This window comes from Carica papaya, chromosome 6 (assembly GCF_054855325.1).
Source record: "Carica papaya isolate Zhongbai chromosome 6, ASM5485532v1, whole genome shotgun sequence".
Taxonomy (NCBI): Eukaryota; Viridiplantae; Streptophyta; class Magnoliopsida; order Brassicales; family Caricaceae; genus Carica; species Carica papaya.
The window spans coordinates 23,163,627-23,188,821 of record NC_142314.1 but is presented as its reverse complement, the minus strand read 5'-3'; the positions used below and the strand labels follow the sequence as shown (position 1 = coordinate 23,188,821).

Below are 25,195 nucleotides of genomic sequence, written 5' to 3'. Positions count from 1 at the left end.
TTGTTTTACATGGTAGTAGGCCAGAAATATCATAGTTTTAAAATCTGTGAATCATAAAAAAGTCAGGATGTTATATTCCGCCTAGCTAATAAAAATTTAGTAATCTAAATTTGTAGAAGTTTCTCAAAACAAGTTGAGATATAGATCCTGCATCTCCCTTTCATCTTCCCATGTCGCCTTCTCCTGGGTGTGGTGTTCCCTGTGCACTTTGACTATGGAAACTTCTTGAACGCATATCATCCCCTCAGTCCATTCGATTATCTCCATAGGATATGTTGCATAAGTGTTATTCGAGCAAATAGGGGCTCTCGGGCGCGAAATGTTATGTGATGGGTTATAGAGATGCTTCCGAATCATGGAAACATGGAAGACATCATGCAAGGTATCATACCCAGGGGTTAGAATGAGGCAGTATACCATAGGGCCTACACGTTCTAAAATCCTCAGGGGTCCAATGAAACGAGGACTTAGTCTTATTATCTGCCCATCATGCCATCCTGCCCTACATGGGAAAACTTTAAGGTAGACATGGTCATTGACTCCAAACTCTAAGGCCCATTTCCAGTTGTCTGCATAACTCTTCTAGTGACTCATGGCAATGAGGAGGTGTCTCCAGATAGTGTTAACTTTTTGCAATAACTCCATGGACACAGTCCCACTCAGGAAGGCATCTATTCCCAACCTTATTGTGACGTGTTGGGGATCAACAAAGTCTACCATAAAAGGCCTTGAAGGGAGCCATACCAAGGTTAGACTGGTGACAGTTATTGTAAGTGAACTAGTAGAGGGATAGATGTTGATCACAATAGCTACTAAAATCTAAAGGGCAAACGCGTAACATGTCTTCCAAGGTCAAGATAATCTGTTTCATTTGACCAATAGTGTGGAAATATTCGGTAGTGCTGAGGTATAAAGCAGAACTGATGGCTTTTTGGAAGCTATTCCAAAAGTACAGCGTGAAATAAGGGTCTCTGCCTAACACCACAGAGGTAAGGATGCCGTGAAGTCAGACAACTTCTTCAATGAACAGTCGGACTAATTTCATAGTTGAGTTGGTGGTCTTAATGCAAGGAAGCGAGCTGTCTTGATCAATTGATCTATAAGGATTCTGATGGCATCGTGGTTGGCACTAGTCTTGGGTAGTCTTATGATGAATTCTGTAGAGACATACTCCCACTTCCACTCGGGGACAAAAAGATTTTATAAAAGTCCACAAGGCATCAGATGCTCGGCCCTGATCCTTTGGAATGTGGGACATCAAAAGACGTATTTAGCCATATTCCTCTTTATATTGGGCCACCAGTATTGGCATTTCAAATCATTGTACATTCTAGTGCTATTGAGATGGATGGGTAGTTTGGACTTATATACCTCCTTCATAATATCTGCTTGGAGTGATGAATAGTTTGGTACCTAAATCTAATTGCAGAATCGGTATGGTCCATCGTCAGTCACTGTGAAGTGACCGTCATTGCTACTATTCCCTATGGGGCAAAACTTGTTCTTGTGCTCCAAAATCTTCAGGTTCGTTGCCTGAGCTTCCCAAAGTCTGTCAAGAATGTTGGGTTATTCATATATCTATGTAAGGTAGAGACGGTGGCCTTGTTAACTTAGTCAAAGTTCCTGAATTGTTTGTAACATCTTCCATTTTGATGTTAGCAGACGCTTCAACAAGCTCATTCTTCTCGATTGAGGGCACCATCGAGTTTTCTTCCTCTACTAGGATGTCGTAGGACTATAAAGTAGCGATCCTTCAGAAGATCTGTCCAATATTCCCCTCTTTTAATCCATCCTCCTTGGAGAATATTTGCTTTAGGCTATCATGATTGGTATGAATTTCCAAGGTCCAGCCTTTCAGATAATGATGCCATATTTTCAAAAAGTAGATAATGACAGCAAGCTCGAGGTCGTCATAGGTGTAGTCATGCTCATACGTCTTTAGTTGTATGGATCCATAAGCTATAACTCAGTCTTGCTACACGAGCACACCCTTCAATCCTGTATGGGATGTGTTGCTTTCTATTCGAAGGTAGTTGGTGTTGTTAAGAAAGACCAACAACGGATTAGTCGCAAGTCGACACTTAATCTCTAAAATGCTTTCTTCGCATTCGGGATCCCAATTGAAGTACAATCCCTTCTTGACAATATTCGTCAGAGGAGCATAAATGTGAGAAAGATCTTGGATGAAATACCGATAATACCCAACTCGTCTAAAAAATATGTAAACATCATCGGTGTTGGTAGGTTGGCCCAAGTTGATGATATTCTTGATCATGGTCAGGTCGATGGAAACCCCTTCACTGAAAACCATATGGCCAAAAACGGAGGTCTGGTCCATCCAAAAAGAGCACTTTTCGAGCTTAGCGTACATACGATGCTGATAAAGAGTTTTCATTACATGAATGAAGTGATAGACGTGCTCTTAGGAGTTCCTCAAGTACATCAGTATGTTGTTGATGTGGAAAAGAACGTACAGGTCTAAGATATATTTAAAAATCTAGTTCATGAGGTCTGAGAGTATTGCCAGGGCATTTGTCAACCCATAGGGCAACTCAAAATTTAAAACGACCGTATCGGCAATGAAACGTCATCATTGGCATATATTTGATTTGGACTCTTATTTATTGATAGCCTGACTTAAGGTGGATTTTGGAGAACACCATAGCACTCGAAAATTGATTGAACAAGTTGTCAATATGGGCAAGGGACACCGTTTTTTGGTGGTTACTTGGTTGAGTTCTCGATAATCGATGCAAATGTGGGGAGTTCCATCCTTCCTTTCTATGAACAAGATTGTGGCACCCCATGAAGAAGAGCTAGGTCAGATAAACTTCTTCTTTTGCAATGCCAGAAGTTGGTGATGCATTTCTCGAAGCTCGTTCCTATTCATTTGGTCAGAAGGTATATCAATGGATTGAGTTCCAAGAACTAGGTTGATAGAGTACTCAATTCCTTGTCTAGGCAGCAGCTCTGATAGTTCCCTAGGAAAGATGTCCAGAAAGTCTCTAATTACAAGAATGTTATGTCGTGATGATTCAGGATTCATCCTCCTATGTACCACAAAGGTTAGAATAAAACAATTTCTGCAAAATTAAATTTTCACAGTACATGTGTGTGCATCAGAGAGTTCTAAATTAGTTCCTCGTGTTTTCTTTTAGAGGCAGTACATTTCCTAACCTCTCTAATTAGAGAATGACTCTCTAATGGTGACAGTAATTGACGTCTAAGGCTTTCTAATGTTGGGCTTGGGAACCTAGTAATGAGAGATTTCTCCTAATGGATAAAAAGGAGCCAAGTACTTAAATAGATACAAGTACAAAATAAAATTTTAACATTGAAGTGGAATTAGGAAATCCCTTATTACTTTCTAAGTTCAGTTCCCTAGAATAAGGCCATAAGATGGCAATTAAATATAAGGTAGAATCCTTACCAAAAACCTAATCAGAGTGCAGAGTAACTATTGTACTCGAATTATGTCCTAGAGTATTATCCAGAGTCTAGAATTAGGTTTAGCTGCACTCCAAGAGGTGACTCAGAGAGTGAACCCTAAACATTTTCAACACTTGGGAGGGCACAGATCAGGGGTGAATTCCATATAAACTCAGTAAGGGTAACAATATTTGAAATCACATTACTAAGATTTAAAGAGTAAACAATTTGAATAAAGCCTTTATACCTCTTACCTTGGGCTTTTGTCGCAGGATGGAGCCATTTAAACATATGGAAAACCATTGTCTTTATAAAGAAAATAATATGAACATTTATTTAACCACAATGAAATATCATCTTAAGCAAATACACTTTATCAAGTGTACTGAAATGGATAGCATACTGAATAAACAGAGCAGTTTAACAAAATGGCAATAAGAGGGATCTAAGAAAGGATAAACAATGCACCAAACAATAGGAATTACCATCATACAGATCAAAGATGATGCTCTAAACCATACTTAAATTTCATTTGTCTTTTATTGACCTTCATGCGAAGCCATTGTGACATATATCTACTGAGGGTAAAAGGGATCCCTGACTACCGTTGTGAATCACCAACCCATCCTCGGGTCTTTTTTTCCCATCTAGACTCTAACCATAGCAATCTATTTGCCATGGGAACCCTACATTTACCTTATGAGTATCCTCTCTCGTCAGAGGGAATGCCGATCATCACAAGGAGTAGTTCATCGATACTTATTCAAAGTAGGGAGACACAAAAACTGAATGGATTTTTCCATTATTTTTGCTTATTTATTTCATGCTCACACCAATTTCATATTCTCTTTATATGCATGCTATATGTTCAATGCGACTATATTTAGCTTGCCAAGGGTTCCATAACCCATCTACCTAATAGTTCATATCTGGCCCGAAGGCTCATTTCACGTATCTGGTCTAAAGACTCATTTCACTCGAACTTGACCTTAGGGTCATCCCCTTGAACTAAGGTTCACTATAATATCTTCATCATTACCAAGGTAAGGCGAAGGGTCAAACCAAATGCAACATTAATTCTTCATGCATTATGCTTAATATTTCCATGATTAAACAATATAAAACACTATGGAGACATTACAGGTCAAATCAATAATTCAACCATACAAAACATCACTTTACACAAGGTTGCATGCATCTTAATCATGTAATAGATTCTTATGCATCATGCCTCAAGTTTGGAACTAGGTTGGGGTCCCACTCTTTTGCCAAAAATCCATTATCTCCGAACTTGACCTTTGGGATATTTCTCATAGCCAGGGCTCCTTAAAATATTCCTCTTTACTCTTACTAAGACTAAGGCAAATGAACAATGCCCATAAAAATTCTACTTCTATCACTCGTTCAAAACAAAATACAAAATCACCGAATAATTTGCTAACCAACACAAGTCAAAATATGTCACTAAACAAGCATTCATACTATCTTATTTTATCATTACTTTATTTATCTAGAAAGAGCATTTAGAGGCATAGAATAAATACTAAGGAATCCTTTACCGTAACCAGGTTGACTTAGCCTTTTGGTAGCGAAGGAAGAGCTTCTACAAATCCACCGAATGAGTTTGTGAAATTCTAAACTTTTTCTTTCTCTCTTGCTCCTTACTTTTCTAAAAAATTTCTCATCTTTTTCTCTCTAAAAGTCTCTCCTCTTTCTTTCTCTAAGATTGGAAAAATGAAGAAGGAAAAATGGTGCGGAGAAAATGGAGATGAAGGGGTTTAAATAGAAAAAGAAAAGGCTAGATTTATGCCACTTGGCAAAAATCGACGAAATAGAGTGAAGACATGGACTTGGGCCCAACAAACATGGCTAAAAGAAGAAAAGAAAGGCCAAACATGGCCTTTGACTGACGGGACAAAGATGTCCCGTTAGTGACAGTGTGTTGCAGCATTGCACATGCGTAGGTAGCCACGTCGAGCAATGTGCGTGCATAGGTGAGCTGCATTGTGCACTGTGCCGAGTGTTATAGTACGTTGTGCGCACGGGCTGTTTGCAGGCATGGGCCATGGGCCGTGGGTCGTGTTCTGAGTTTTCTCGAGCCATTTTTTTCATTGTTTTTCTCTTGAAATGAATTAATTCAGATAATTTTTTTTTGGGAAAAACTAATTAAAATAAAAAGGCTTGTAATTTTAAAAAAATTTCACATCGAAGTAGCCCAAAAATATTCTAGTTTTACAAACTGTTAGTCATCAAAAAGTCAAAGTGTTACACGTGTAGCATGATGTGCCTGCGCGGACAGTGCACGACTAAGCACTGACGTGCTCGCTAGTGCACATAGTGCCATTAAATGTGTGGACAACATGCTCACAGTGCCGCGCGTAGGTGATGGCTGGCTGGCAAGCACGCACGGTGCCGCGCGTAGGCATTGGTGCGCTGGTAGGTGCACATAGTGCTACACGCAAGCACTGGCGTGCTAGTTGGCACCCACAGTGCCATCAATAGGCAGTTGTCACACCCAACCTGCATGATGTGACCGTGTTGGGGCATGCGCGCAGGCACGTGTACAATGCCCTTGTGCGCATGTGCAAAAGCCCACGAGCACACGAGTATACGAGCTCACTGGCTCGCGGGCTGCTTTACCACGGCTTGAGGATTTTTCACTGCTTTCCATTTTTTTATTTTTCTATTTCCATTTGCCTAAAAATACCTTTAAATTAAAATATAATTTGAAAACAAATAGAATAAATGAGAAGAATTTAAAATAGTGAAAATTAATGTAAAGCAAAAATATCAGCAAATCTAATTACGGATAGAAACTTAATGGCCATGAGCCACAAAATAATAGAATTTGACACCATGATTAAGTACAAAGGTTTCAGAATGTTACACACTTCCTATTTCAAACACTTCGTACTCAATGGGTCATGTTGAGTTACAAAAATTGGCTAATCAATTACAAGATCTCCAAATTAAGGAGTTTATATGATCGAGTACTTCACGTTGGGGTGCTCGATTTTCTTTTTGAAAAAAAAATATTGATTCATGAGAATGTGTATTGACTACTCTGATTTGAATCCCGTGATGGTTAAAAATAAATATATGTTACTCATGATTGATGATTTGTTCAACCAATTACAAGGTGCATCGGTCTTCTCCAAAATTGGCCTACGATTGAGCTATCATCAAGTATGGGTTAAAGCTGAGGATATTCTGAAGACGGCTTTTTGATCCCATTATGGACATTATGAATTTTTGGTCATGACATTTGGATTAAGTAATGCTTCAGTAGTCTTTAGGGATTTTATGAACTGAGTATTTAGGGCAGTCTTAAATAAGTATGTTATACTCTTCATTGATGACATACTTGTTTACTCTCAAAACCTGACTGATCATTCAGTACATCTAGCACATATCTTGAAGACACTATGACAGAATAAGGTATGTGCTAAATTTAGCAAGTGCAAACTCTGGCTGGACAATGTAGCTTTTCTAAGACATACTGTCTATTGTGAGGGTATTTCTGCTGATCCCTGCAATATAGAGGCAATCCTTGGTTGAAAATGGCCAAGTACTGTGTAAGAGGTTTGGAGCTTTCTAGGTCTTGCTGGTTATTATCGACATTTTATGGAGGGTTCTCAAATCTCGCAGTTCCACTAACTCGATCGACCCAAAAAAAAATCCAAATTTGATAGGAACTCTGACTATGAAGAGAACTTCTTAGAGTTGAAGCATCGATTGACCACAGCTCTTGCCCTGACTATTCCTAATAGCTCTCTTCATCTCACCATTTATTGTAATGCTTCTCACCTAGACTTGGGTTATGTACTTATGTAACATACCTAAGTCCAGGGGTGTTTGTGGGTAGGTGATATGCAGGTCATTGTTTGTGGTGTCAAAGCAAGTGGAGGCAAGGCAGGGGGAAGGGCAACTCTAGTTCGTTTATCAGGGTGGCTATTTACTGGGTTACGCAATCTTCTCCTAAGTTGTTGGGGTTGTTGTTGGGTACGGACTGGGGCAATGCATTGGTGCTTGACCGAGATGAGATCTTCGATCAACTAGGCATGTTCAATCACCTTCGCATAGGAGCGGGGTCTCAACATCGTGACCTGGTCATAGATGTCGGCATAAAGGCCCTTTAAAAACTTCTTAGCTTTTCGACTTTCAAGGGTGACAATTAAAGGGGCAAACTTAGACAATTGAACAAAACAGGTGGCATACTGGGCAACCGTCAAACTTCCTTAGTGGAGGTCCTGAAATTCCTCCTCTTTCTTTTCCCGAACGTAGGCAAGAAAGAAGTTGTCAAAAAATGCATCCATGAAAACTTTCCAAGTGGTTAGGGTAGGCATGACTTCTTTTTTAGGTCATCATGAGTGTTTTATTTTGCTGTTTAGCATGAAAGCTGCAAGGAGAACTTTCTGTTCATTGGTCAGGTCTAGGAAAGAGAAGAACTTCTCTATTTGTAGGATCCGGGCTTCAGCTACTAAGGGATCAGGGCCAACTTCAAAGTGTAGGGAGTTAAGTTTCCTAAACTCCATTATGTTGTGGGAAATAGAGCTCTTGGTGGTACAGTATTCAGGGGCAGGAGGTGGATAAGAGTTTGCTTGATTTTGTCCTACGGCTATAATTAATCCTAGAATAGCCCAAAAAAATTCGATAAATTCAGCCCTTATCGGGTGATCCGAGGTTTCAGGTCACTCAATACGCTCTACGGATGGTCTTCCTCACGTCATGCCTACAAAAGAAAGGAAGACACGAGTTGGTAGTCTAGTCTTGAAAAGAGAACATATTTTTCCCAGGTACTCTAAAGGGTTTTTCTAGCTAAGGCATTAGTGTAAGGGATTTAATCCACAATTATTCTGCTCTGATAGTATCTGTGATGTCCCAAGTGTTAATTAAGGCAAATGGGTATTAGATATAGATACAAAATACCGAGCGCATGACAAAATTTTATGTTGCATAACAAATTAATACAAATCCCTTACAAACATATTTAAATACATATAACTGATGCCTGAAGTGGCTATAAAATACCAAAAAAATCAAAACATAAAGGAATGCCACTTCTTTCACTATGCTATTAGACTCATCAGAGTCTGAAAATAATAATGCACTCAAATTTTATGGATCCACGGGATCCTCATAGACTTCCAAGGGTAGGTCAGCCTATGATTCCTCATTTTTTTCCTCATCTGAGGGGCACGGAAAGAGTGAGTTCTATATGCTCAATAAGGAAAATAGAATTAAATTAACATCGTAAGGTTTTAAAGATGAATTATTCTAATTTAAAAGCTTACCGATTGGTCACCTTGTAGACCTATCCTATATTATGAACATAATTTATTTATTAATAAAATAGTACGTTAATATAAACAATCAAACATACATCATGCCAGATAATAAAGAAAATCAAATAAATCATGAGATGCTCAAATTTTTGCATCATACTTCGCGAAGTCATTACACTTCCATCTCTGAAGGCAGATAGAGATTTCCAACTACCCAAGTGAAATGACCAGATTATATACAGATACGACAATTTGGTTAAGCACATTTTCGGCTGGCCAAACCATGGTATGATCTATGACCACACCCATACCAACCATAGTGGCCCTATCAGATATCTATAGTTACAATAGTACTTAGCCAAGGGTGACCCCTAATAGATATTTGTATTGCCACTTTCATCGGAGGGTATACTGTTATCCACTAGGAGTGGTCCTCTTACATCTTTTAAGACCAGATGGGGGAGGAGAAAATAGATACTCCTCAGAGATAAGAAGGCTAACGAGACACTTGATACATTATGCATGTTAATATAGATTCATACTTTGCATAATTCATGCTTCATTTCACTTTTTTTTTGTTTCTTTTATTTTTTCAGGTAACAATACTGACTTTATATTATTTTTTATTACATGCAAATCATCAAATGTCTATAAATCACATAGCATGCTTGAAAATAAGAACAATTTGACTTAACTTAACTATAATATAATAGCACACAAAACAAACAAATTCACAATCATCATGTTTAATAATTTTAGTTTATCTAAAAATACTCCTTAAAACGTCGAAAGAAATACTAAATTCCTTACCGAAATCTTGATATTTTCTCCTACATCATTCTTCTTTTCTTTCCTACCTTCTCTCACTAGATCACTTTCTCTCTTTTTCTCTTTCTCTAAGTCTGAAAAAATGGAAGAATAGAAGTGTGGGGAAAAATAGGATGAGAAGACATATTTATAGAAATTTAGAACCGTCGAATTTGCGCCAAGTGGCAAAATCTAGTGAAAAAAGAAGATACAAATATTTTCGGCACAAAAAATAAGGGAGGAGGGCCTCCTCCGCTGGCGATGGTAGCACGCCACTTGAGGCACGATGGTGCACTGCCCAAGGTGGCAATGGCCCGATCAGCACACTGCTGGCTAGCCTGCAGTCACACAGGCCACTTGCCACATGCATAGGGACTAGATTGCACACGCGCAGGGCCTAGGTGTGTTGGACACCTTGTGAGTAGGACTACTACGTGCCGGCCTTAGATGCACAGGGCCTATATGCGTAGGCCTACTGTGCGGACGGTGCTCACACAATGTGAGGCGCCTGTCCACGCGCGAGGTGACGCGTGGACGACCTACCTATGCTCGACAAGACGCACGCTGGACCCAGCCTCGCGTTGTGTGCGCAGATGGGATGTGCACGCTATGCCCACGTCTCGTGGGTGCGTGCATGCACAATGCACGACATCCCGTGAGGGCGACTCTGCTCCCTCACGGGTTTTCTCCTATTTTGCCATTTTTCAAAATTTTCCAAATTTTCTAAATTAAATTAAATAAAATTTAATGCAATTTGATAAAATTAAATAATAATAATTAAAATTAAATAAAATTAAATAAAAATAAAATAACTAAAAATCAACCAGATTCACGAATTACGATAAATAATATGCGGAGTAAATTAAATGAGTTTAATGCAGCCAAAGGCCCGAATAAATAGGGTTTTTCCAAATTAATTAGGCACAACGATGGGCAGGGTGTTACACCCCTTCTCTTTTCAACTTTTTTCTATAATTATTTCAGAAAATTATCACTGGATTCATGTTATTTAATTTACATGCAAATCATCAAGTGCCTATGAAATCACGTAGGATGCTTGAAAAAAAGAACAAATCACTTATTAAACATAAAATATGCGAAACACAAAACACAAAACTTCATAGTTTGATTTTCTAGAAATACTCCTTAAAATGTTTAAGAAAATACTAAAATTCTTACTAAAATCTTGAAGTTTTTCTATACCTTTCTTCTTCTTCTTTTCTCTTTCTCTCTCTAAACTACTCCCTCTCTCTCTAAGCTCTTGGAGGATGGAAGAATGAAGTGGAAGTGATGAGAAAAAATAGAGGAAAGGGTCCCTATTTATAGAAAATAGGGGTCATTGGATTTGTACCAAGTAGAAAAATCCAATGAGGAAAAAGAGAGTTGAGTGGAAGAGGAATGATTTGACACGACACGACAGCGGTGCAAAAAATAGCGGAAGAATTCCTCCACCAGTGACGGCTCTCCACCCAAAGTGACACCGGCCAAGGCAGCGCATGGCGCCCAAGGGGGCGGTGGCACACTGCCCGAGGTAGTAGTGAGCCTCTACTAGGTTGGTCGCGCACTACAGGCCTAGCTTGCAGGCGCTGGCCTACCTTGCCATGCGTAAGAGGTAGATTGCGCACGCGCAGGGCCTACAACGCACAAGGCACTGCGTGTAGGCCTTCTACACGCATGGTCAAAAGCGTTGGTTTATTCGCGCAGGCTTACTGCACAGACAACGCGTGCACAAGTGCGGTGCGTGGCCCTGTCTGCACGCGATGTGCATGGACTGGCCTATCTGTGCCCGACGTGATATGCGCATAGACCGGCACTATGCCCCGTGCGGATGGGACGTGCACATAAAATCAAATAAAATTTAGAATAAAATAAAAAAAAAAGATAAAATAATGAAATCTGGATAATTTAAAATTATGAATTTAAATCATGAATTACGATATAAAGCTTACAGGATAAATTTACATGAGTTCAGGTGTCCTTAAGGCCCGAATAAAAGGGGGTTTCCAGATACAAATTTAGTGCGATGGTGGATGGGGTGTTACAAACTTAGAAAGGGAACTTATGTATTAAAATTATGCAAATTTTGTTGAGAGTATAAGAACTAATAGTCTATTTGTTATTTTGTAACATTCTTTTTATATTTTCATCTTACTAACAATTGCAATAAATGAATATAATTTCAAAATTATCAAGTTGAATAGAGGAACATGGGGGAAATGCTTGCTTTTAAGTGTTTATTTTCAGTTTTTTGCTTGAGGACAAGCAAAAATTTAAGTTTGGGGGTATTTGATGTGTTAGATATTTATTATATTTTTATATCATTTTTTATTAAATCTGGAAGAAATTTTGAATGAATTTTTGAGTTAAAAAAACCAATTTATGAGTTCAATTTTTATGTAGGTTGTTGTGTTGAAGAAAGGAAGAAAAAAAGCTATAAAAAAAAAAGAATAAGAAGAAGTTAAAAACCCATATCAGTGAAGCTCAAAGCTAGATCTACAATAGCCTAGCACTAAGACTCAAAACGATGCCATTTTGATAGCTAAAAACCAAAGGCCATCAATTATTAAATGGTGCCATTTTTAAGAAGTGAAAAAAAAAAATTATAGTAGGAAAGTTGGAGGCATGTGAAAGAAAGAGACCTAACTTTCGTCGCCTAAGAAAAAAAAGAAGAGTAGTGACAGAAGAGAAGGAGAGCTTAATGGAAGACCAAGAGATGCGAACTGGTGTAGATCCGACACGAAAGCGATAGAAACGTAGCTACGAGCTTAGGACCGAACGAAGAGCTTGGGGGAGACTTAGAGAAGAAGCAGAAAAACAAAAAGCTCAAAGAGAAGGAAGCTGGTGGAGTGGACTTGCAGAAGTAGACATAGAAGCTGAGTGTAGAAGGAGACTTGGAACCAAGCAGAAGGGAGAGAAGCTGAAAAAGAATCAAGTAGTTTATTTATCTAATTTTTAATTAGCATATTTTTGGGATAGAAATTTTCAGGGATTATTTTTATGAAATTGAAATGCTAGTGTTTGAATTTTTTATAAATTTAATCTTGATTATTATATGATTATATTTTTTTCAAATATAACTGTTGTTATTAAATCCACTATGTCCGACTAAATTTTCTTCGCTAGAGTGATTAATGTAGGCTGAATCAAAAAAATTATTTAAGAATTATTTTTTAGCTTTCTTCTAGTTACAATTTAGTAGTATTAAAATTAATTAGGTTATGAGAATTGGCTAGCTTATAGCTCTATTTATGATTGATGATTTTAGAGTAATATGAGTAAAATTCTATCAATTAGACATGTATTATTAGACATTAATAGAGACTTGAATGGGAGTAATATAGTCAAATTAACGTGGAGTAATCAAATTATCACAAATTTAATTAGATTAAATTAATAATTGGTATAAAAGATTAGCAATTTATAATTGATAGACTAAGAAAATACTGGGAAGTAAATTGAAAGTACATTAGGAGAGTTCAACCATTGTAGACTAGATTAAATTCATCGCAAAAATTAAAATATGAACATACCCAAGATTCTGATGAAATTAATTACTCTGGTGCATTTTCGTTGATAAGTTTTCTTCAATTTAATTATCCTACTTTGATTAAATTATTTTAATTTTTTTCTTTCATAAATTTAATTTTGATTTTTATATAATGTTAGAATTTCTTCAATTTTGGTATTTGATACACAATCCATGTGGGACGATACTCTATTCATCACTTTATTACTTGAACAATTTCGTGCACTTGCGAATTCACCCATCAAGTTTTAAGTGACGTTACCGGTGGTTGTTAATATTAATATCAATACCAAGGGAGTCTATTATTAATCTAGAGTTTTGTTTATTTTTTATTTTTACTTTTTTCTTTTTAATTCAAGTGTAATTTTTTATTTTATTTATTTTCTTGTTTTATTAGTTTACTTGCATTTTAGTTTTTATTTTTATATTATTTTTATTATTTATTTATTTATTATTTTTAACTTAAGCTCAATATTTTTATTTGGTTATTTATTTTATTTTTATATATTTTTTTGTGAGCATATTACGTGTGACATCTCGCTACTTTATGGGTAATGGAGCTTGATAATAGAATAGATATGAGTGCAAAATAAATTATGCAGCGGAAGAAAAATCATCCCTTACAAAATATTTTATGTTCAAATACACAAAAGGCCAAGAAGGTGGCTGATAAAAATATACAAAGCATTGTTCGAGCCACTTCTTTCATTATAAAAGGAATAGTTTATCATAGTACAGTTATCCAAATGCACTCAAAAGTCCACTACAGATGCGTTAATGGATCTAAGCAAGCTTTATGGGGTAGCTCAGGAAGCGATTCCTTACTATCATCATTGTCTAAGAGAAATGGATTGGGATGAGTTCTATGAAACTCAGTAAGGGAAATAATATTCAAACTACACTACTAAAGTTTCAAAGGTTATTTATTTTCAAAATGTGCCACTATCTTATAAATAAGTGACTTACCTCTTGGGCTCATCGCAGAAGATATTCATTTGAAATATTGAGAAAACATTTACTTTTCCTTTAAATTAAATCAGAAATATCTGTTTTAAAGTCATAGTTATAAGAAGTAGAGATAGAGCAATGCAACATAAAAGAGTCAGTGATGCAATGGGGTAATATCACATAAACTAGTTAAACTAATTAAACATGGCATGACATGACGAAACAATGAGTAACAGAATGGAAGCCAGTTGAACCAACTAAGAGCCTGTTTGGATGATAGTTCAGTAATGATGGTATGGCTTTTTTATGGTTTTTTTTTTCTGTTTGTTTGAACTTTCAAACACATAGTATGATTTTTTATTGACTGAGTCATGATTCTCAAAACTATGATTTTTTTCAAACCACCGATTCGGTGGTTTTAGGATGGTTTAATAATTTTTTCCCTTTTACCCTTAATATTTTTTATTATTTATAAAATTATCCTTCATTTTAAATCATTCTACCCCACACTTTTCACTCTTCTTCTTCTATCTGACACTGATTCAAGAAGAACTGCCAACCTTGAGCCATAAATAATGGCCATCTCCGACTTCTCTTTTTTGACCAAGTAACCAGAAATTGAGTTGGTAATGCAAATAGTTTGATTTCTCTCTTCATTTCTCTTTTCTTTTTCCCCTCATAGTTGTCATTCTCTTAATTTTTTTGATTTTATAATTTTCTGCAATTTCTTTAATTTAACTGTTTACTTTCAATCTAGTTTATTCTTTCTCCCGGTATGTGTTTTTCATTTTTTTTATCACTGTTTGTGTCTTGTTTGATTGGTATGAATATGTGGCGCTCAATTAGATTTGTTTGAAAATTGAAAAGAAAAAGGCATGTGCTCACGCTGCTGTTTGATTTGTAGTAATTTTCTTTTTTTTTTGTCTATTGCCAATTTGACGAAGCATATGAAAGAATTGGAATGTTGTTTCTCATCAATATTCATTTATTTTGTTTCTCTTGTGCCTCTTTGATTTGTAGCTTTCTCAACTTGTTAGGACCAGATGTTTATGGATCATTATGTGCTTTGATTTTCATTATGTTGCGTAGTTGTTTTGCTCGTGATTATTATCTTCTTTGCTAGGTGATTTCTCAGCGAGGATTTTTTAATAAGCTTTTTAGTCATTGATAAACCACTGCGAAATGCATTTTGATTTTGTTTGGATATCACTAATGTTCTTATTTGAGAATTTAAATACCATAGTTCTTAGGTTTACAATTTGCAGGTTGCTTTAACATTGGGGGTTCATAAGATTTGACATTGAGAACGTAATTTTGGTTTCTGAAATTGAAATTTGGAGATGAGTCAGAAAGGTTTAATATATAGTTTTGTTGTACAAGGAACAGTTGTTTTAGCATAACAAACATCATATTCAGGGAACTCTTGTGTATGTGAGGTGGGCTTTCTGGGTGCTTGTTTGAGGGTATGGATTTTGGGAATGGGGTGGTTCTGCTACGAGTGTGGTGAGAACTATAGCTCCTGTTCTGCTTCTCTGCTCTGTTAGAATTCAACTCGATTATGTTAGAGTCCTTTTTATTTGTCTTTATTTTTTCCTTTATTTCTCATGCTAGTGGTTGTTCCCTCTTTGGTGGGCTACCATTCATGAAGTTTTGAAGTTTCTAGGGAGATTTTCAGTGCCCTTGGTGCATGTTGTTTAGCCAATGTTTTGTTCTCCTAAGTTCTACATTTATCTATGCGCTAAAGCTTCTTGTGTTTACTATATGTCTTACTTCTTTGGGTGCTCTTTAGTTGATTAAAGTGTTTCATTATGCATTTATATGATGAAATTCTTGTAAAGTGTTTCTAAGTCAAGATTTTGCTGGATGACGAATATTATATTGAATTTGAATGCTTTCCTCATATATAAAAACCCTTCCACATGGTTAATTACCTCGTCAGTAGATACTCATTTGATATTTCATACCCATTTTTAGATGGATTGTACGAAACATATAGTAATGTTAGTGGGGGTTTTAGTGATGCTTGTAGGAATTTATATTCATAGAATGAGAAAACCTAGACATGTACATGAATTAAGACTTGAAGGTGAGAAAGTTTAAGTTAAGCTCATGGAAAGTTTGGAGTGAGTTCTGTTGGCACATTATTAGGATGACAGCTCCATCATTTACGAAGTTATGTCATCTGCTAGTTACAGAAGGTGGACTTAGACCTACCATTCGTGTAACTATGGAGGAACAAGTACTCAAGACACTTTACTTATTAGGATACAATCAGAGAAATTGAGTCATGTCTTGGCATTTTCGACGATCAAGAGAGATGACAAGTTGTCATTTTCACAATGTCATACAATCTATAGTAAAACTGGCTGTTAAATACCTTAATAAGCCTGATGGATCGCGAGTGCATCAGAAATAGCCAACAATCCTAGATCCTTTCAATTTTTTAAGGTAAATATGCATTTTACTTGATTAAATTTTTGTAAATATATATAATTTTGTTTAATTAATGATCATTTAATTTTAGTATTGTGTTGGTGCGATTGACGAAACGCACGTACGTGTCAAAGTGTCCAAAGTTGATGCTCCAAGAATCTATTGGAGAAAAGATTTCCCCACATAAAATGTTTTGGTGGCTTGTGCATTCGACTTGACTTTTACATATGTCCTTGCTGGGTGGGAGGGGACCACATCAGATTTGAGATTAATGAAACATGCATTAACAAGACTTGATGATCCTCTAATAATTCTAGAAGGTAAGTAAAAAAGTTTGCATTTCAAAATGTAGTATATAAGTTTTAAAAAAAAATTTATAACTTTACATAATGTTTTCAGGTAAGTTCTACTTAATAGATGCTAGTTTTATGTTATAGGGTGGATTAATTACTCCATATAGGGGAGAACGGTACCACTTGAGTGAATACTCAAGGAAGCCACCACTATGCTCGTTAGTTATTCAATCTTCGTCATTCTTCTTTACGTAATGCGATTGACTGTGCCATCAGAGTTCTCAAAAAATGCTTTCCAATTATTTCAAGCACTAATGAACCACACTATCAGTTGAAGGCTATCAATCGCATTATATTTGCATGTTGTATTTTGTTTGCAGAAAGAGGATCCAAACGATGAACTTCTAAGAGAGGTTGATGAAAAACTTAGAAACGTTTCTCATGAGGAATGTATTCCATTTAGTGTTAGGGATAGCCATGAGGAAATAAGAAGGGGAGAAGCTATTAAGGATTTGATAGCAGCTGATATGTGTACTTATAATCGTTTATTACTTTATTATAGTACTTGTATTGTTTAAGAATTATATTCTTCACAACTGTTGTATTTTGTACGAAATTACTATATTATATTGATGTTTTAATGGTAATATTTTGAATTTTTTGCTATTGTTCACGCTTTATATTTCAATGAAGTTCTGCTTATTGACAATGATAACTTTATCCATTGGACTAATGTTAACTTTGTTCTTAATGGTAACTTTATATTTTTTTGTTTTGTGGTTGTATAAAATAAGTAGTGGGAATAATTCTGCAGATTGAGTGGGTAACATTATCCACTAGACTGATGCATTGAATGATGCATTAGTAGAAGCATTTTACTCTCAACATTGTTTGGGTCGCAGATCAGGTGGAACATTCACCACACATCCTATTGATTTTATCGTTTTAGAGTTGAAGTGCGCCTAGCCAAACATGCCAATTGCAAAAGAGCGAGTCCACAATCGCATTAAAATTTTAAAAAGGCAGTTCTCAAAATGGTATGACGTATTCAAATATGGCTGAGTGGTTTTGCATGGAATCCGTTAACTGAAATATTTCAAGCTAAAGAGGAGGTCTGGCAACAACTAATAGAGGTAAATCAAAAAGTAAATCACATGTTATTTATAATACTTTATATAGTTTAAATATTAACATCATATTTTATAATTAGGCTCATCTAAAAACAGCTGAACTTAAGAACAAACGAGTTCGAAATTACACCAAAATGTTGGAAATGTTTGGAAGAGATAGAGCTAACGGAGTTGGTTGTGAGACAGCACGTCCTCTTGAAGACAAAGGAACACGAATGTTAATACAAATGCAGCGCGAGTTAAGGATGTGATGAGTATGGGTCCCAAAAATGTCGGTGTTAATATCAACGTCAATAGTGAGGAATCTTTCCATGATCATCCAATGCCTCAAACTCATACATTACAACCCAAAGGTAAAACTCCAAGTTGTTCAAGACCGAGCAAATCAATGATAATGCATCAAAATATCCTGAATTTCTTCCTCGGGAACACCTCCTTATTATTTGGTTAAAATTTGTATAAATTTGGTTCTTCCCAATAGTAGTATTTCACATCAGAAAAGAATTTCTTCTTTTGTTGATATGAAAAAGTTGGAGGAACTATATTACATTGCAAGTAGTTCACAATGTCTATCTATCATAGTGCTTGAGCTACCATTATTGTAAAAAGTTGCTCATGAGGGAATGCTCATTGATGTCCACCTTATTCTCCTTGGCTTTCGTCTGCTCCAATCGCGATAAGTGATCTGCGAAAAAGTCCTTTGCTCCTTGCTTGTCTCTAATTTTAATATCAAATTCTTGCAATAATAAAACCCAATAGATTAGACGAGGTTTAACATCCTTTTTTGTAAGGAAATATTTAATTACAGAATGATCAATAAGAAATATAGTTTTAGCTCTAATGAGATATGATCTAAATTTATCAAAAGTAAAAATTATGGCGAGAAGCTCCTTTTCACTTATGGATAGTTAAGTGCACATCGTTTAACATCCTACTAGCATAATAGATCACGTGCAATTTCTTATCCTTGCATTGATCAAACACAGGAGCAATAGCATAATCACTAACATCACACATAAACTCAAATGGCAAGGACCAATCTGGAGCTATAATAATTGGAGCTAAAATGAGTTCCTTTTTTAACTTATCAAAAGCACATAAACATTCTTTATTAAAATCAAATGATGCATCTTTAACAAGTAATTGATAAAAGGGTTTAGTAGTTTTAAAAAATCCTTTATGAATCATCGATAAAAGCCTGAATGCCCAAGTAAGTTCCTCAAGCCTTTCACAGAAGTAGGTGGCAATAGTCTCTCAATAACTTCAATCTTTGCTCTATCTACCTCTATTCCACTCTTAGAAATTCTAAGCCCTAATACAATACTTTTTGCACCATAAAATGACATTTTTCCCAATTCAGCACCAAATTAACTTCTTCACATTGCTACAATACTCAGTCAAGGTTAGTAAGACATATATCAAAAGAAAAACCATAAATAAAAAAATCATCCATACCTCAATTACATCATGAAATATGGATGTCATGCACCTTTGAAAAGTCGCAGGTGCATTACATAATCCAAATGGCATCCTTCAGTATGCAATGGTACCATATAGACATGTACAGGTAGTCTTTCCATAGTCCTTGGGTGCAAGCAAAATTTGGTAATACCCTAAATAACCATATAAGAAACAATAGTAAACATAGCTTGCTAATGACTCTAATATTTGGTCTATAAAAGGTAAGGGAAAGTGATCCTTTAGTGTGGCTTTATTCAACTCCCTATAGTCTATGGACAAGGTCATCTTATAACCATCCTAGTTGCGATCAATTTATATTTTTCATTGGTGATTACAGTCATGCCCCTTTCTTTGGTACTATATGTACAGGGCTTACCCATTATATGAAATAGGGTAAATAATCCCTGCATCCAAGAGTTTAATCACTTTAGCCTTTATTACATCTTTTATATAAGGATTTAACTTACATTGATACTCAATAGAAGGCTTGTAGTTATGTTCCATTAAAAGTTTGTGCATGCACAGAAAAGGACTAATACCTTTTATATCATTTATACTCCAACCTATTGCCCTAATCCTTTTCTTAAGCACACACAACAAAGCCTCTTCTTGTTGTTTATCTAAAGAATAAAAAATAATCATATGAAGAGTGGAGTTCTTACCCAAATATGCATACCTTAAGTGTGAAGGTAACTATTTTAGCTCAAGTTTGGGTGGCTCCTCAATGAAAGGTTTCTTAGTGTACGTACCTTTTTTTCTAACTTCTCCTATATTGCACCATCCTCTTCTTAGCCATTCTCTTCATTTAAATTAGTAGCTTCCTTGCCATTAAGGTTTTTTCTTGTCATGGTGAGACTTTTGGACACGCACTCATTGAATATATCAATATTATAACATTCATAGTTATATGTTCATCTCCTAACTCACAACATTAACTTATCGTTGATAGTGCCTTAAGACAACATCATTATTGCCCCCCTTAGGTGTAACACCCCGTTCACCATCACGCTAAATTTGTATCTAGAAACTCCTATTTATTCGGGTCTTAAGGCCACCTGAAATCATTTAAATTTATTTCATAGTTTATATCATATTTTGTAATTTTAATTTATTCAGATTTTGCTATTTTATTTATTTATTATTATTATTTTATTTTATTTTTTTGCATTTTTTTATTTAAAAGTAACTTTTAGCATAAAAATGAAAAATGAGGCAAAATCTCATGCAAAAACACCCACGGGAAAAGCTCACCCGTGTGGGCGCAACACACTGTGTGCAAGCGTGCGCGTACAACCAGCACAAGACATGCGCACGTCCCATCTGTGCGGGGCGTGGGGACAGTCTGCACGCACATCCCATCGTGCCCAGATAGGCCAATCTACAGGTACGTCCCATCGTGTATGGATAGGGCCAGGCCTCGTGCGCCCTCTGTGTACACGAAGTAGGCCTGTGCACTTGGGCCTGTGCGCATTAGGCCTACGCGCAGTGCCCTATGCGCTGTAGGCCCTATGTGCGTGTAGGCTAGCTCCTATGCACGGCAGGATAGGTCGGCGTTAGCAGGCTAGGCCTACAAAGCGCGACTAACCTAGTGAGGTGCACTACCGCCTTGGGCAGTGTGCAATCACCCTCTTGGGAATCGTGCACTGGTTTGGTGTGCTGCTGCCTTGGGTGGAGAGTCGTTGTTGGTGGAGGATTCTTCCTCTATTTTTCATGCCACCGTCGCGTCGCATCAAATCACTCATCTTCCACTCAACTTTCTCTTTCCTCATCAGATTTTACTACTTGGCGCAAATCCAACGGTCCCCATTTTCTATAAATAGGGACCCCTTTTTTCCATTTTTCTCATCATTTTAATTTCATTTTTCCATCTTCCAAGAGCTTAGAGAGAGAGGGAGTGATCTAGAGAGAGAAAGAGAGGAGAAGAAGAAGAAAAATGTAGGAAAACTTCAAGGTTTCGATAAAGAATTTAATATTTCCTTAAACATCTTAAGGAGCGTTTCTAGAAAATCAAAAGTATGAAGTTTGTGTTTTGTGTTTTGCGTATTTTATGTTTAATAAAGAGATTTATTCTTGATTTCAAGCATGATATGTGATTTTATAGGCACTTGATAATTTGCACGTAAATAAATAACATGAATCTGGTGATAATTTTCTGAAATACATGTATAAAAAAAAAGAAAGAGAAAGGGAATGAGCCTGAATTGTCTAATAAATAAATGTATCCGTATTGATATGTATAATGCATCAAGTGTCTTGTTAGGCTTTTTATCTCTGAGGAGTTTCTATTTCCTCTTCCTCCATTTGGTCTGGAAAGATGTGAAATGACCGTCCTGTGTGAAAAAGGTGTACTTTCTGACGAGAGCGATGATGCGAATATCTGTTATGGATCACTTTTGGCTAAGTACTACCTTGACTATAGAATATCTGATAGGGCCACTGTGGTTAGTACGGCCGTGGTCATAGATCATACCATGATTTCGTAAGCCAGAAATGTGCTTGAGCAAATTGTCGTTATATATTTGATCTAGTCATTCTACATAGATAGTCAGAAATCTGTATTTGCCCTTAGAGATGGAAGTCAAAACGACTTCATAAACCATGACACGAAAATCTGAACATTTCATGATTTATTTGATTTTCTCTATTGTTAAGTATAATTTTGATTTGATTATTATGACTGTGACATGATCTTTTCTTTAAATAAAATTATTTTTATAAAGTAAAAAAGGACCCTAACGTGACCTGATGGTAAGTATTAATGACATAATTATTCACTTTTAAAATCTTATGATGTTATTTAAATACTGTTTTCCTTACTGAGTATATGAACTCACCCTTTCCATATTTCCTTCCATATGAGGAGGATAGTGAGGAACCAATCACTGACCTACTCCTTGAAGTCTATAAGGATCCCGTGGATTCACATACCTTGAGTGCATGACTTGTCCCCCACTCTAATAAGTCCAATCGTGTAGTGAAAGAAGTGGCCCTTTTGTATTTTGATATCTTGTATTTTGTTGCCACTTTTGGCCTCAATTATATATATGTGTAATTAAAAATCATATATTTTAGTAAGAGACTTGTAATAATTTGCTCCACTGCATAAAATTTTTATCATGCACTCGTAATCTATTTCTATATCTATCACTCTTATGCCTTAATTTGATGGTACTTTACGTAATTCGAGCTATTTTTTATATTTTGTTGTAGGACAGGATATAAGGACGAAATGAGAAAAAACAACATGAAAAGAGGAAGAGTTCGTGAAAAGAGTCATCAGTCTAGAAGCAAGCCTTAGATAAAGCTTGGGTCTAGTAGACAGACAACTTAACCTTAGGCAAGGCTAAGAGTCGCCCACAACAGTAGATTTAAATTAAAACGTGCACTTTTCAAATTTGAAAAAAAAATGTCATTCCAACCAAGATCTAGGGCCAAAAAGTAAGGGAAAAATATTCTCAAAAGTTTGGGATAAGCCAAAAATCAAGAAAAAGGATCCTAATTAACAAAAGAAGAAAACCTTAGCTCATTTTCTATAAAGAGGGTAGCTGTCAAGTAGTTCATCACCTTTCTTATTCCTGATGCCGCACACAGCAATTTCGCTGCTTCTACAATTTTTACTCTTCATCTTTATTCTTTCCTTTACTCTTCAAGAACTCATTTATGTTAAAAAGTCCACCATGAACGGCTAATTTATTTTTGTTTTCCTATCTGAGATCTAATGAACTCTAATGATGTATTTGTGAGATCGAATTGGTTTAATCTATGTTTTATTTAAATCTTGGTATTTATTTATTTTTCTGTACCTCTACATATTTACGATCTTGAACTCATTTGAACAAGCCTATTGGAGAGACAACAAGTAACTAGTTGAACCCCTCAAATCCATAAATATTTGAGTGGTTCCGGCACCTAGTAGTGATCAGTGTCACAATGAGGAGGTACGTAATATGATTGACCAGCTCATGCAAATAAATCTGACAACTTGAATCAAGTTTTTCTAGTTCTCAAGGTTTTTCTAGTTGGAAACTATAACTGGTTTGTTAAAATTTAAATAAAACAAATCATTACATCTATGATAAATTACGTTACTAGAGCTAGCTATTTTGTCGACTAAGAATTTTTTATAATTACTTTAGTTTCTAATTTGCAGCCAAGAGTTTGTTTAATATTATTCTGCTTTTTTAACTTTATATTTCACGTATTAGATTCTACAAAACCCCCCTTTTTATTTGCTTTTTATTCGTTGATCAAGGAAGAAAATTAGTTTCTAATTCCTGGTGGATTCAACCCTTCTTACCACTTCTATGGTTTAGTTTTTTTGGTTAATTAGGATTTTATTTTTTGTGGATTCGACACCCATCAACCTTCATGCACATCAATTAATGCTTTGCCCGTTGCAAATAAGGGTTTTCTAAGTATGAGGGGAACTTCTCTATTAACTTCCATTGTTAACACCACAAAGTCGATAGAGAATGTTAAGTTCTCCACCTTTACTAACACATCATCGACTATTCCCAACGAGTATCTCACTGATCTAACTATTAATTGCAATAACACTGTTGTGGGCTTCACCTCGCCAATACCTAGTTTTTTAAACACAGAAAGATGCATTAAGTTTATACTAACACCAAGATCACAAATATCTTTATTAAAATCAAAATTTCCAATATTACAAGGTATAGTGAACCCTAGATCTTTCACTTTAGGAGGTAGCTTATTTTGAATGATGGCACTGCATTCCTCGGTGACCATAACAGTCTCATGGTCTTCCAAGCTCCTTTTCTTTACTAGAATCTCCTTAAAAAACTTTGCATAACTTCACATTTGAGTAAGAGCCTATACAAAAGGAATATTAATGTGAAGTTTTATAAATATATCGAGAAGTTTAAGGAAATTCTTATCTTCATTGTGTTTTTTGAGGCACGGTGGAAATGGAACAGGTGGCACACAGGGCTTGACCACTACTTGTTTCCTCTCATCTTCTTACTCTTCCTTCTCTTTTTCTCTTTTTTCTTCTATGGTTGCTTTATCCTTTCTTGTATTTGCTAACAATTTTCCACTCCTAAAGGTAATTGCCTTGACCTGTTCTTTTGGATTTGTCTCTGTGTTACTTGGTAAAGTACCTTGAAATCTTTCATTGATCATGCTTACTAATTGACCTATCTGGATCTCTAGGTACTTGATCGAAGATTACTAGTTTCACAACATTAATTGTTGATTCTGTAATGTTGCTTCAATCTTTGTTGCAAATTCTGTTGTGTTCTTGTGAATAGATGTGATCATATCTTCAAGTGAGGGCTTCTTTCCTTGAGGCTGAAATCCTAAGGGAAGCCTTACCACATTATGTTGATTTCTCCATGAAAAATTAGGATGACTTCTCATCCCAGGATTCTATGTGTTAGAGTATGGATTGCATGGTGGCCTATCTTGCCGAGCTACAAAACATACTTGTTCTGCCTCATGTCCTTGAAAAAGATCTTCAAATAAACCATGTACATGAGCATTAACAACGTTAACACTCTTTTGATCAATTTTCTTAAATAAAGAATCAATTTTTGCATTAAGAGCTATTAAAGCATCAATCTCATATAAGCTAACATTTTTCTTAGGTTGAAGTCTTTCTATTGGCCATTGATAGTTGTTCATTTTCATCTTTTCTAAGAGCTCATAGGCATCATCTATAGACTTCCCCATTAAAGCTCCTCCAGCAGCTATATCAACTGTGATCCTGGTTTGTTGGCTCAATCCATTGTAAAAAGTTTGAATCAACAACCACTTAGGTAACCCATGATGAGGAAATCTTTTAATCAACTTCTTAAATTGCTCCCCATATAACGTCTCTCCATCCATTTGCATCCATTTGATAGAAACTGGTGATGTCAT

The 25,195-nt window shown here is 36.0% G+C and overlaps 1 pseudogene; it reads right to left on the bottom strand.

Moving 5' to 3' along the window:
- Positions 1-18,447: 18,447 nt before the first annotated feature.
- Positions 18,448-25,195, bottom strand: LOC148253420 (uncharacterized; annotated as a pseudogene).